Below are 13,583 nucleotides of genomic sequence, written 5' to 3'. Positions count from 1 at the left end.
GCATTTCCCTCTCATCTGGGCGGTGGAAGGCAGCGTTCGGAGACAGAAGCCGGGAGTTAATGGTTAAAACACGCACGTGCAACTCTTCCGGGCGGCTCCGCGGCCCGATACGCAGCGCGAGATGTGGGTGAGTGACCCGCGGCGCCGGGTGGGTGGCGGTCAGCGCGGTGCAGCGGCGGCCGGCCTCCACCTGCCCCTCCCTCCGCCCTGCGCAGCAGCCTGGCGTGTTTTCAGCAGCATCGTCGCCGGGTTTTCCTGGACTGCAAACCTGCCCTTGTCAAGAATGAGACGGGCAGAGAAGGAGAAGAGGTGGGGTTGGGGTGTCGCGGGGCCGCGCCCGGAGGCGGCAGCGGGGAGTGTCGGGGGAGGGCCTGGGTTTGGGGGGCCCGCCCGCGGTGACGCGCGCCCCCCGCCCGCCGCAGCGCCTCTGCGATGGCCGAGCGGGGCCGTCGGACGCCGCCCGGAGCCCGCCGCCCGCGGGGAGCCTCGGTGAGCAGCCGCCGGCCGCCCCCCGGCCCCTGCGCGCCGCCGAGCCGGGCCTCTGCGCTGCGCCCGCGCCTGGCACCGGGCGTCCCGGGCCCGGGCGCCCTGCGCGGTGGGGTGGCGGATGGCAGCGCCCTCTCGTCCTGTCCGCGGCCCGGGATGGCCGGGGTGGAGTCTGGAGGTGGCCGGGGGTGGTGGGGGAGGGGGGACGGCAGAACGACGTTCCGCGGACCGGGGTCCGCGGCCGGGCCGCCCCTGCCTGGGGCGGGGGTCCTCTCTGCTTCTCCAGGCCACCCCCGCAGGCCCTCCGCCACTTGTGTCAATCGCGCCCATTTCCCCAGGAACTCCTGGGAGCGGGCTGCAGGTGCACGGGCCTCTGGGCTCACAGGGACGCCGGCCCTGGGTGGGCGGGCAGGTGCTCGCGGGTCCAGGGGTCCGAGCGACTTGGGCGTTTCCGCATGGCCGACTGAGCTGCGCCCCCTCCCCCCTTGGTGTCTAGTGTTTTAATTTCAGATGTTCCTATTTCCGGGGGTGGCGGCGTAGCTGCTGGAGGCTCACAATTTCGGAAGCCACAGAATGAAGGGTTTGATCGGGGTCAGGAGTCAGAGGGGAGGCACGGCCTGGACGGTTTTCCTAGAAAACACCTCCGGCCTGTCCCTTTGACCTTGTCTCTTGGGGGAAGCAGGATTGTCCGCAGGTCCTTCCAGCTCGGCACCTGAGGTTGGGTTTGGTGTTCTCTTCCTGCGGAGAGGAATGCCTTAAAGACTCTCTGTTGCATGTTGTCTGCAAATACAGGGAAAGGGGTGGTGACTGGCAGAGCAGCAGGAGACGGGAAGCGCCGCTTGGGTGCTCCAGCTGAAGCAGGGCCCCGGCAGGTGCCGGGAGTGCCTGCTCACGGATGCAGAGGGCTGCCTACCACCTCAGGGTGGGTGGAGGGGAGAAGGCACCAGGTGCTGTGTCTGCCAGGGTGTAGGATGAGGAGGGGCACGGGACCCTCCTAGGCCCTCACTGCCTTTCTGAAGGTTGATTTGTGCCCATAAATTAAGACTTGCTTCAGCAACTGCCTGCAATGTTTTTTCCTAAACATTAATGACGCACAGCCCTGCTTTCTTCCTTGTAAACTTCAGTACGAAGGAGTATTATGTCCCCTTGAGAAGTGTTTCCTGGATAGGTCCGCAGAACACTGATGTGTTTTCAGGCAAGAACCCTGCCCAGCCCAGTCGTCTTGGGCTCCAGGGCCTGGACCTGGGGCTGCTCCGTGGCTGTAAAGAACTGTGCCACCAACAGGCCTGAGCCGGTTGGGGTCCTGCCACGGTGGGGAAGGCAAATAGCAGCCCGGCGTCTTACTCCTTATCCGGACACACCTGCTTTCTCCCAAAAAGAATATGGTGAGGAAGGAACTTTTATAATGGTGCGTTTCAGTTGGGGGCTGATGAAAGTTAGGATTCCAGTTCTAAATAGGATTTTCAGGCAAACAGATGCATCACTGTACATACTTATCGTTTTGGAACTTAATTTGTACTGCAAAGACTCGCACAGGCGTGACTGTGGCATTTACTGTCGGCAGGGACAGCGACCACTGAGAACCGGGTCCGGGGGGGATGGAGGGGCTGGCAGCATGGCAGGCGGTTCAGGCGCCCAGGGCCACACGCATGTTCCCGTAGCCGGCCGCTCCCACGTGCTTGCTGCCCCAGAAGCCTGCAGAGTCCACCTTTCCCTGGTGGCTGTTGGTGGCATCACGGTAGTGAGTCCAGGGGTGGGGCTTTCAGTCCCAGTGCTCTGCGTTCCCAATACTCTCAAGATCTATGAGGTTGTGAACAGCGGCATAACAAAAAACACAATGATAAAAAAGAGGAAATAGTGATGATAAAAACCTCACCGTGCTCCGTGCCAGGCACTGTTCTGACTTCTCTCCCTGCGTTCAGGAGCACGGGCACGACGTTGAGAGGAGGGACGGGCTGCAGGAGGCCCGGGGGCCAATCTTGAGGCAGGAAGAAGAGGTGCCACTGGGGGAACCAAGCTGGGGCCACATCCTACAAAGGATGAAATGACAACACCACAAAGCTTCATCTAGAAGTGAGGAGCACGAGACCCGAAATGGGGAAGGGTCTTGTCCCAAATGAGGATCTGTGCCTCTTAGTCCTGGCACATAAGGGTCCTCCCCTGGGGCCAAGATGCATCCTCAGCTCTGCCCTGAACACCCCACCTCCACACTCGCCATGTCCCCAGTGAGGCCGAGAGGCAGGCTGTCTCCTCCAGGGCTCAGCCTGGACCTAGGGTCAGCAGTCACAGTGCTGTGCCACGGTCCGGTGCAGCGTGATGGCGCCTTGTCCTCTGCCAGGACTTTCCACTGAAGGCTCGTGGCTGTGGCTGACCTCAGGGAAGGATCGAGACCTCCCAGCTTATTGCCCCTGAAGAGGCCTCTCGGGTCAGCATCATGTATGTGCACTCCGGGAAGCAACCGCGGGCCTCCCCCCACCGAAGCCGGCATCCCCTGGAGATCCTGGCATGAGGCCCTCCCTCCGGGCACCGGGCCAGGTTAGGTGCCATCATGACAGACCGTGTCCCCATAGTCGTGTGTTGGAGCCCCGCCCCCGTGTGTTGGTATGAGGATGTGGCCCTCTGGGTGCTGATGAAGGCTGCATGCGGTCACGAGGGTGGGGCCCCCGTGGGGGATTGGTGCCCTTCCCGGAGGAGGCAACAGAGAGCTCACTCTGTCTGTCTGTCTGCTGTGTGAGCACGTGGCTGGAATGCAGCTCCCATCAGAGTTCTGCTGCGCAGGCGCCCTGAGCTTGGGCTGCCAGCCCCTGGAGCCCTGAGAAGCCATCCCCGCTGTCCCAGCAGCCCGGCCTGCGGCCCTGCGCTAGGGTGGCCGAGCCCATGAGCCGGTGCTCTTCCGCTCCCCACATCTAGGCACCTGCTGGCCTCCTCCTGATTGTCCGCGGGCAGAAAACAGCACCCCCACCACACACACAAAATCCGGACCACACCATAATCATTTTATATGTCATATTCATGAGTATTTTCAAAAATCAGTGACAAGATGGTTTGTCGTGTCTGCATAATTAGCTCTCTTCTTAATCGGTTCCTTACAACTAGAGTTTTGGGTTGGATTTAATCCTTGGCCTTCATGAACAACCCTCATGAACTTTCTTCACGTCTGTATTTTATTTTAGGGCTTTACGGTCGGTCAGACAGAGCAGCGTGGGTGTGTTGCAGGGAAACTAGAGACGCGTTGGCATCAAGGTGTGCGGGGCATGGGTGTGTGGGCGAGGGAGCATGACCGGTGAGGGCAGGACAGCTCCGGGGCAGGACCCATGCGTGAGCTGGGGGACGTGTGCCACAGAAGGCGGTTCTGGGAGCTGCTGTCCCAGTTCAGGACCTCGAGCCGGTGTGGACCCCGCATCACGTGAGCCCACGGCCCGGGTCTTCTCTGGGGCGCTGGAGTGCAGGGGGCTCACTGGGGAGAAGCACACGGTGCGTGTGCATTTCCAGCAACGCCCCACGGTGCCCACCCATGTACGCGCCCAGCACTGGAGGCAGAGGTGACATTGGAACAGGGGCTCCGCAGAGCCGCGTGGCCCACGGGGGCTGGGGCGCGGGTGGGCTGCTGACCTGCCGTAGCTGCCCAGCCCCACACAGTTCACGGGCTTGCTGTGTAAGCGCATTGCTTTCGGGTTGGATCTGGCCCTGCTGAGGCTCAGAACTGTTTTTGGGGTCCTGGTGTGTGTGCCTTGCCCTCTTCCCTGCCCTGCGTGGCCAGGCCAGCCTGTGTCCCCGGGGTCCCCTCCGTCCGTGTTCTGCCAGGGGAAGTGAGCGCAGGCCCTCAGGAACCCTGAGCCGGAAAGCGCAGACTCATGCCTGGGAGGGCAGCAGGGTGTGGAGCTGTGAGTCCCGCCACCAGGCTGAACCCGCCCATCACGGCGGATGGCGGAGCGCCACATCTGCCTTCTCTGGTTTGACGGCCCCTCTGCAGCCGTCATTCACATTGATCATTACAATATTGGAAATAATTAACAGAAACAGGCCTTACCAGCTTCGCTTGGCAGGTCCTCTAAATGGCCTTTCCTTCCCCGCGGAGCTCTGTGGCTGTTTATTTCCTAATGTGGCTGTGCCTGTGCCTCCAGTGATCAGTGTGCCGGAGCCTTCTGGAAATTTCTTTTGAGTTTGTGCTATATTACACAAGTTCTTTGTATTGAGTCTTCTGTATTATAAACGGGGATTCTGTTGATTTGCAGTTTCGTTTCGTTTCGTTTCTTTTCTTTCTTTCTTTCTTTCTTTCTTTTTCTTTTTTTTTCTGGTTTGCAGTTTCTAATCCAAGCTTTTCTGGGCTGGGCTCCTCGGTGTAAAATTACAGGGGTAATGAGGACAGTTCCAGGAGGAGAGCGGGGCTGGGTTTTGTTGGCCCTGACGCACTTCTTTCTGGGAGCACCTGGAGGCCACAGGTCCTCAGGACTCCGGGGTCTTCAGCAGGGAGCGGTGGGGAGGGGCCAGAGGCAGGCAGAATGTTCTTGACTGGCCCTGGGAGAGAGGAAGGTGGGGCTCTCCCTGCAAGCAGCCGGGCCTCCAGGGAGACTTCCCGCACACCTGCTCCAGGCTCCTGCTCTCCAGGCTGGTTTTCTCTGACTCTGAGTTAAGATCCTGGAAGAAGAATGAAATACTGCAAGTACATAAGCCAGGAGGTAAAGTCAAGCTGAATTTTTTCCCTTTAAGAGATGAGATGTAAGACCTTCCCTCTTGCCCACTCTGCCCACATCTGATCTCCTCGTGGCCATGCACCTCTCGGGAGAGGGCGGGACAGCAGAGGCCTGCCTGGGCACATAGGAGGATGCTCGCGGGATGGGAGCTGCGGACTCGATGCCGTGCCTGGGGACCACTGGGACCCTCTCGGTCAGCACTGTCCTGGCCCCACCCAATGGCTTGATGCCACCAGACTTTCCTTCCTGTCAAACCTTTATCAGTCACTCTTCAGGGCCAGGCACTGTGGCCCTCACTTGAGGGGGGGTGCAGTGAACAAGGATGGACTCGGTCTTTGCCCTCTGGGAGCGGTCAGTGGTCAGACGTGCCTGAAGCCATTGTGAAAGCACGTGTTCAGTTTCTGCTGTGACCAGAGCCACCACGGCATTTCCCAATTCCTCGAGAGCCCCTGACCTGGCTTCTCCCCTGACTGGGGGTCTGAGGGAGCTGCTCAGGAGACAGAGGAGCAGGCCAGCCAGAGGGCCTGGGGAAAGCCGGCGAGGGGACTCTGGGGGCCCGCGGGCCTGGAGCAGGCTGGATAGGCCGCTGCAGCCGTGGACACTTGCTCACAGGCTGGGCTGCTAAAGCGGCTTGGTCCTCAGAGCCGAGGGACCCATCAACATGTGCGGGAGACGGAGGTCAGCTTCATGGGTCATAAAATTGGCCATTTTAACCGCATTTAAGTGTGCATTCGGTGGCATTAAGCAGAACACTTTGCTTAGAGGTCATCACCGCCCGTCTCGAGAACTTTGTCACCTTGCAACCCTGAACTCTGTCCCCCTCCGCCCCTGCCCCTGGCACCCCCCCTCCTGCTTTCTGTGCCCATGGGTGTGACTCCTCTAGGGACCTCACGTGAGTGGGGTCAGACGGGATTTGTCCTTCTGGGACTGGCTTATTCCACTCCGCGTGACGTCTTCGTGATCCATCCATGTTGTAGCACGTGTCAGGACTTCTCTCCTTGTCAAGGCTGGAGAGCATTCCAGTGTGGATGGACCGTGCTGTGTTTGTCCGCTCGTCCGTCTGCGACCCTTGGATTGCTTCCCTGCTTTAGGTAGCGTGAGTCGCGCTGCTGGGAACCCGAGTGTACAAATACTCCTTCAAGACCCTGCGTTCAGTTCTCCCGGGTGCACACCCAAAAGTGGAATTACTGGGCCACACGGTAATTGTATGTTTAGTGTTTAGAGGAAGGTCCCCACGGTTCTCGCGTTCCCACCAGCAGGGCACGGGGTCTGCCCTCTTTCCGCATCCTCGCCTCGCCGCACCTGCTGTCCTTGCCCATTTATACAGAGAAATGTGAGGTGGTGTCGCGTTGCAGTTTTGATTTGCATTTCCCATTAGTGACATTAAGCCTCTTTTTATGTGTTTATTTTTTAAAAGATTTATTTTAAACAAACTCCAGACTTACAGAAAAATCACCTAAATAGCACAGAGCTCTGTTTGCCCCTCACCCAGGTGCCCCTCGTGCTAACGTCTCACGTAACCACAAGGCACCATCAAAACGGGATCTCAGCACTGGCGCAGCGGCTTTCACCAGCAGACCTCACTCGCGCCTCACTGGCCGCTCGCTGCAGTCCTTCTCCCCAAAGCTCTGTGTTTAGAAGGCTGACCTCTCAGACCCTTGTGGCCTTCATGTCACGCTGGCCTCTGTTAAGTGAGTTGGTCACTTTCCAGAGCTCACCTGGCTTTCTCTTAGTCACTTGGGTCACCTGCTCGGGCTCAAGGTTAGGCTCGGGGTTGGGGTGCAGGGTCTGCGAGCCCCTCCCTGCAGCTGGCCGGACACGTTGGTGCTGGTGTGTGGAGGGTGGCTGACCTCTTCCCCGCGTCCCCCGGCCCCGTGAGCCGCATCCTTCCCTTTCCCTGCAGTGGGGCAGGTGGGCTGGCGGGTGAGGGGCTCTGGCGCTGGGATCTGCTGGCATTATTCTTTCCCTCCTAGTGACTTTGAGGTTTTGGTACTTTCTGTATTCAAGTAACGCCTAGTGTGTGGCTTTATGAGGAATGTTTGATGCTGTGAAATCACTTGCGTGGTTTAGGGAGGACATTTGGGGAAATGGATTCCTGTAATACAGCCTACATGATTTTCCATGACAAACATATCTTTATGAATCTTTTTGCGGCCGTATCTTCCCTTGTGAAGAAATTCCTAGGAGTGGAATGGGGGCCTCATAGAGTAGGTATATCGTTTCTTTCATGAGAAACTGCCAGAACTTTCCCCCAAATGGCCATGCGTCTGATGCGAAAGTTCCAGGGGCTCCGCGTCCGTGCCAACATTTGATCTCTTGGGCCTTAGCCTTGCCGGTGGGTGTACGGTCGCGCGTCCTGCGGCTTCGGTTCCTATCTCCCTCGATACCCATGTGTTGAGGACGTTTACATGCTGGTTGGGTATCAGCACGTCTTTTGAGGGGACAGACCCACAGAGCTGAGTGTTGGGGGAGCTCGTGGCTGCTGGGTTGGTCATGACTTTCCTGACTTTCAGCAGAATCAACTAGAAGAAATTCTATGAGAACCATTTCATCCTTTTATTCTGATATTTTCGATTCAAACTGAAGACCACGAGATGGTTATTTCTCTGGTTTTACATTTCTCTTTTTCCTTAGGCTGAAATTCGTGGCCCCTAGCAACACCGATGTGACTCCTTCTTGCTGTGGTCTACTGTGTGCGTGGTAGTTTCAAGATAATCACGACAATGTGGTTAGCGAAAAAGGGTCACGATTTCTTTGCGTTTCTTCTTGCCGTCAAGATACAGCGCACTAGGCTCCCTTCACATCACTTTCTACTTCTCAGGGTTGCTCTGTTTTCCTTGGACTTTCTGTTTCCGTTCTAGGTTAGAACAACCAGAAGTTAACTCAGAGTGTGTTCCGGGAAGAGTGGCTTCATCCTTGTGTTTAAATCCTCTTCTCTCTCTGCTGGCGGCAATATTTTCTAAGTCTTTTTTTAGTTCATATTTCTGTTTAAACATAATTTAAGCAAATGCATACATCTTTCCATATGCCTTCTCCCATCTTAGGCAAAACGCAGCCTACCGTGACCCTGTTCTGCTCTTTCTCATTTAATGCTGCGCCTCAGCTCTTCCTCCGTGTCCCTGCGAAGAGCCTGTCCCCTTCCTCTTGTGCAGGTGGGGGTCCTCCCCCGTGTGGCAGCCCGTTCTCTGTCCGCGGACGTCTGGGGTGTTTCCGGTCTCTTGCTATTAGAAGTAGTTTTACTCTGAGATAGCCTCGTGCGTACGTGCTTTCGCGTGGTTCAGCATATCTGTGGCGTGATTGTTAGAGGAGGGATTCCCAGACGACAAGGGAACACGAGTCTGTGACGTGCCGTGGACCCCACGTCCCCTCTGCAGCACGTGCACCCCGTGTGTGCTGTGCCAGCAGTGTGCGAGCGCGATACTCCCTCCACAGCTGGAGGTGCTGTCAGATTCGTGGGGGGCTGCCAGATGGGGGAGAGATGGCAATTTCAGTGTAATTTTATAACCTGCATTTCTCTGAACATAGGAAGTTGAGTGTCTTTTCATGTATTTAAAGGATATTTGCATTTCTTTTTATGTGACTAGTTTATATAGTTTGCCCATTTTTTTCCATTTTTCTCTGGGGTTGTTTGGCTTTCTTCTTCTTCTTTGATTTTGGAAGTTTCTTTTTTTTTTAAGATTTTATTTATTCATTTATTTGAGAGAGAGAGTATGCGAACGCACACGGGACGAGGGGCAGAGGGAGAGAGAGAAGCAGGCTTCCCACTGAACAGGGAGCCCGACAAGGGGCTCGATCCCAGGACCCTGAGATCATGACCTGAGCCAAAGGCAGACACTTAACGACTGAGCCCCCCAGGTTCCCCAATTTTGGAAGTTTCTTTTAGTTTAGGGATATTCGTCCTTTACCTGTGATATGAGTCACATGTACTTTCCCCATTTTGTTAGTTATCATTTAACTTGGCTTATGGTAGAATTTCTTTAGTTTCCTCTTTGTTATCCACGAAAAATTGCATAAGCGTTTATGCTCTGACAAGATCAACCTGTCTGGCCAAGCCTCCACCTCAATGGGGACCCTCTTTTCAAGGTAAATGCTTGTTACTGATCTCTGGGCTCTCCGCGCTGTGGACCCAAGCCGAGGCCCTTGTCGACGGTGCGAACTTGCTCACACTGTGTGGGTGTCGGAGGCGGCCGTGTCTGTAGTCCCCTGCTAATCCCCTCTGGGAGGCAGAGCCCACCTCCCTCCCCTTCACGGGGCTGGAGGCGCCTGGCTGCCTGTAGGGAAGCCTCGTGGCCTCGTGTTGGGGCATGCCCCTGGGGACACACCACCGGCCGTGTGGTAGGGGGGCACCTGGGCTCCCAGCCACCCTCGCGCGTGTAGACATGGGTGTGTAAGCCACGCTGGCCTGGAGCCCCAGCCCCACAGCTGCACCTGACGGCTCAGGGGTCAGCAAGGACCCTCCTGGCTAAGCTTTCACCAAGTTTCTGACCCACCCGCCCCCGAGCAGAATGAAATGCTTGCTCTAAGCCTCTAAGTGTTGGGGTGGTTTGTTAACCCGACGGTCAGAAGACAGGAGCGGCAGGGTTTGGTCAGCTTGTTTTGTGGAAGACGTTTGTAATTTGTTCTGTTTTGCGGTGCTGACTGCTCCATTTTTATGTTGAGAGGAAATTTGGGGAGGTTCCAACGTTATGACATTATCGCTGCCATTTTGCTCCTGCCTGGGAAGTACGTTTCTTCATTTCTACTTAATGGTTTCGCTGATGTATGTTTTTGGGTTGAAATCTGTCTTGTTTTGTGTTATTCTGTTAGCTGCACTATTTTCCTCCTTTTGCATCAACTGAGGGGTCCCCCCCTTCTGTCTAAACGTCGTATATTACGTTTTCTATCATTTTCATGATTATGATAAAAAGTAGCAGGAAAAAATCAACTCCTTGAGGGCTAACCCTATCCAAATCCTCCTCCCAGCTAAGAAAAAGGAACTTGGGGGGCGCCTGGGTGGCTCAGTCGTTAAGCGTCTGCCTTCAGCTCAGGGCGTGATCCCAGAGTCCTGGGATTGAGCCCCGCATCGGGCTCCATGTTCCACTGGGAGCCTGCTTCTTCCTCTCCCACTCCCCCTGCTTGTGTTCCCTCTCTTGCTGGCTCTCTCTGTCAAATAAATAAATAAAATCTTAAAAAAGAAAGAAGGAAAGAAAGAAAGAAAAAGAAATTAAGAAATTAAGAAATTAAGAAAGAAAGAAAGAAAGAAAGAAAGAAAGAAAGAAAGAAAGAAAGAAAGGAAGAAAGAAAGAAAAAGGAGCTTGGGAAATTTTAACTTGGCTTATCCCTGTTCTAAATTTTATGATTTTATTGCTGGCACTTTTTCCATCTTGTTTGTTCTGTGACACCGCTGGAGATGTTGTTAGCTTTCCGCAGTCACTTCTTGGTTCTGGTTTCCTCACATGTTTAGCACTTCTGTTGCTGTTTCTTCCTGCCTTTGGGATCACCTCCCACCCCAGGCACACCCGTAGAGCTTCCTCTGTGCAGAACTCGCTTCCTACTCTCTGATCCTCCCCTTTTCAGGTCTGAACGTTTGTTTCTTTCAAGAGTGAGGGTGGAAATACTCTCACGGGGCTGGGATTCTTGTTTGGCAGGTGTTTCTGAAGCGTAGTTAGCCGCTGTCCCTTCGCCCTCACGCTCGCACTGCTCCGATGTCAAGTCTGCGTCACTCTCCTGCCCCTGACCGCGAGCTCTGTTCCTCCGGCAGACTGCGTTTTCTCTTCATCTTTGCTGCTTTCTCCTCGAGGTTCGTGATGATATGTCTAGATTCTGCCTCGTTTTGCATCTTGGAGTTGTTGTCTTTCATCAATTCCAGACAATTTTTGGTCATGATATCTTCAGATTCTGCTTCTAAGGTTTTTTCCCTTCATTTTTCCTTCTGAGAGAGCTTCTCATTCTGTCTCTGTTTTCTTTCTTTTTTATTTTTTTTTAAGATTTTATTTATGTATTTGACAGAGAGACAGCCAGCGAGAGAGGGAACACAAGCAGGGGGAGTGGGAGAGGAAGAAGCAGGCTCCCAGCGGAGGAGCCCGATGTGGGGCTCGATCCTGTAACGCCGGGATCACGCCCGGAGCCAAAGGCAGACGCTTAACCGCTGTGCCACCCAGGTGCCCCTGTCTCTGTTTTCTTACCCCTACTCTGGGTGTTCTCTTTTTTTTGTCTCTTTGTGCTTAATTCTAGGTTATTTCTTCTGAATTACCTTCCCGTGTACCACTTCTCTGTTCTGCTGCCCAGTCTGCCACCAAGTGTCCATCGGGTGTCTGATTTCAGTTATTATATTTGTTTTTACAAACTTCTCTCTTTTTATTCAGCTTGGACGTATCACTTCTTACAGTTTTCTACTCCCTGAAGTTATTGTCAAGCTTGTAACTTATTCCCTTAAATAAAATAGGAGGAGACGGTGCAGGGGTGCACGGGAGTTCTGCTTTCTGCTCAGTTTTGCTGTGAGCCTAAAACGGCTCTAAAAATACAGTCTCTTTAAGAAACAGGAAGCCTTGCTCTTTTGTAACCGTGTTTGTTAATTCTAATGCATGAAGGTTGAATGGGTCTCTTCTATTTTTTAAAACTCGGTTCTTGCTCGTTTGCCTTGCTCCCTGGTTTCCTGGCTAGCATTAGGCTCATGTTCACCGCTGTCCTTGAACATTTGCTTGCAGGATTTCTCGGAGACCTTGTATGAATATGCCCTTCTCCAGAGAAGGTCATGTCTGCACCTGCCAGGCCGCTGGCGGCACCTAGTCGGAACCACATCAGACCCAGCTCGGCCTGGAGTCCTTGGTGCCACTTGGGTCATCTGCTGTGCAAGGACCAGTCTGTGGTCACCACTCCTCAGGTGGGGGGCTCCCTGCTGTGACCAAACCAGCCGTCTCTTCAGCCCCTCGGAGTCTGGGTGCAGTGTGGGTGGGCTTGATCCCCAAGGGCTCAAGCATGAGGTGGGTGACCAGCAAACCCCCCAATGGAGCAAATACAGGGTTCTCACCCCCAAGAGGCTAAGAGCAGAGGTTCAGGGGCAGGGCGGTGGCCACCCTTAGGCAAAGGTGCTGTGATTCTTCGGTTACCCCCTTCTCTCTCAGTGTAGGAGGGCCCTGGGATTTGTCCTCTCGGCATTTTGCTGTCTTAGGTGGAAGGTGAGTTAGTTCTGACCTAACCTCGCCCGCCACTACCTGGGAAAGAGTTCCGAAATTCCTCTTTGTCCCCATGGAGAACTGAGGAAGGTCTGGAGGTGTTGCCTTCTGTCCAGGGGGGTCTAGGAGCAGAAAGCTGGCCACCTAAACAAGACTCTAAGCTTGAGGCCACATTGTTGTGGTTTCAAGTGCACCTTTGGAATGACCACAGGTGGACCAGGGCACTTTACTCTGTGTACTTGGAAGAGGATGTGGAATGAGACAATTTCTAATCCCAGTAAGTGTAGCCGGTGTCAACCATGGCTTGGAGAAACAGCAGACTTACGGAAGGTTCAGTTAGTGTAAGGGACACACCTGGGAAAGGCCTGGCCCTCCTTCTCTTTCTCCCACAACTTCTGTTTACGAAGAATTTTAGAAATGGTGGTGTGTGCGTGTAAAAGCCATTACATAGCTTCCTCTGTGAACAAGCTCAGGGAATGATCTCTGGATTAATATTTCTTGAAACACTCACCTGCAAGAGCGCACATCAAGGCTCTGCCAGAGGTTAGGAGAATTGGCAGACATGGGAGCAGATGAGTGGTCGTGCTGATTGGGGCAGGTGGGGCATGCACGAGTCTAGACCAGAGCCAGCACTGGGCAGCCCAACAAATGCACCATCCCTGCAGAGCTGACTCCAAAAGCTGGCTCAGGAGTCAGGGAGAGGAAGGTTGGTCGGTAGTAGAGATTACAGTGGGGTCACCGCTGGGTCCCAGACTGAGGTGCAGTCAGTGAGCTGAAGTCAGGAACAGAATTAAGAGGTGGCACCACGAAGGGCACCTGAAAGGCTGTTCTCGTGGGAACAGGGCAGCTGCCCCTGTTAACAGCGGGCCTGGTCCTGAGGCCTTTCTCCTACCGCAGAGGGCGCTGGCCGGGGTAGGCTCTGCCCTCCCATGTTCGTGTGAGGAAGGCAGGCCGGACCCCAGGGTGGACGGAGGGTGTTCTGGGGGCTCCTTGTTGTGGACTCGTCAGACTGCTGGGGTCCGTGTTGTCAGTTTTATTTCTGCAGGAACCAGCACCGTGATTCTGGAGGCCGCACTCCTGACCGGGCGTTGGCAGCAAATTCCTTCGTCAGTGGGACTGGTTTAGCGAACAGCGAAATGTTCGTGCGCGGCGGACACGGGGTTTCACTGGGGCGCGGCGGACACGGGGTTCCACTGGGGCGCGGCGGACACGGGGTTCACTGGGGCGCCGGCGCTTGCCGGCGACTTGT

The 13,583-nt window shown here is 55.1% G+C and overlaps 1 protein-coding gene across 27 annotated transcripts in view; it reads left to right on the top strand.

Moving 5' to 3' along the window:
- Positions 1-139: 139 nt before the first annotated feature.
- Positions 140-13,583, top strand: part of JAKMIP3 (Janus kinase and microtubule interacting protein 3) — a 111,089-nt gene continuing 97,645 nt past the window's right edge. For 11 of the 27 annotated variants that reach the window (XM_087862542.1, XM_087862546.1, XM_087862544.1 and 8 more), the window contains exon 1: positions 142-309. The gene's annotated coding sequence lies outside the window, so the exon portion shown is untranslated. Of the gene's footprint in view, positions 310-349; positions 490-4,938; positions 5,166-13,583 lie in introns of those variants that run through there. The other 16 variants (XM_087862554.1, XM_087862552.1, XM_087862548.1 and 13 more) reach the window with 6 other exon arrangements.

This window comes from Ursus americanus, chromosome 6, assembly GCF_024610735.1.
Source record: "Ursus americanus isolate L20-20 chromosome 6, mUrsAme1.1.p, whole genome shotgun sequence".
NCBI lineage: Eukaryota > Metazoa > Chordata > Mammalia > Carnivora > Ursidae > Ursus > Ursus americanus.
The sequence above is the reverse complement of the archived record's forward strand: the minus strand, read 5'-3'. Positions and strand labels throughout refer to the sequence as shown.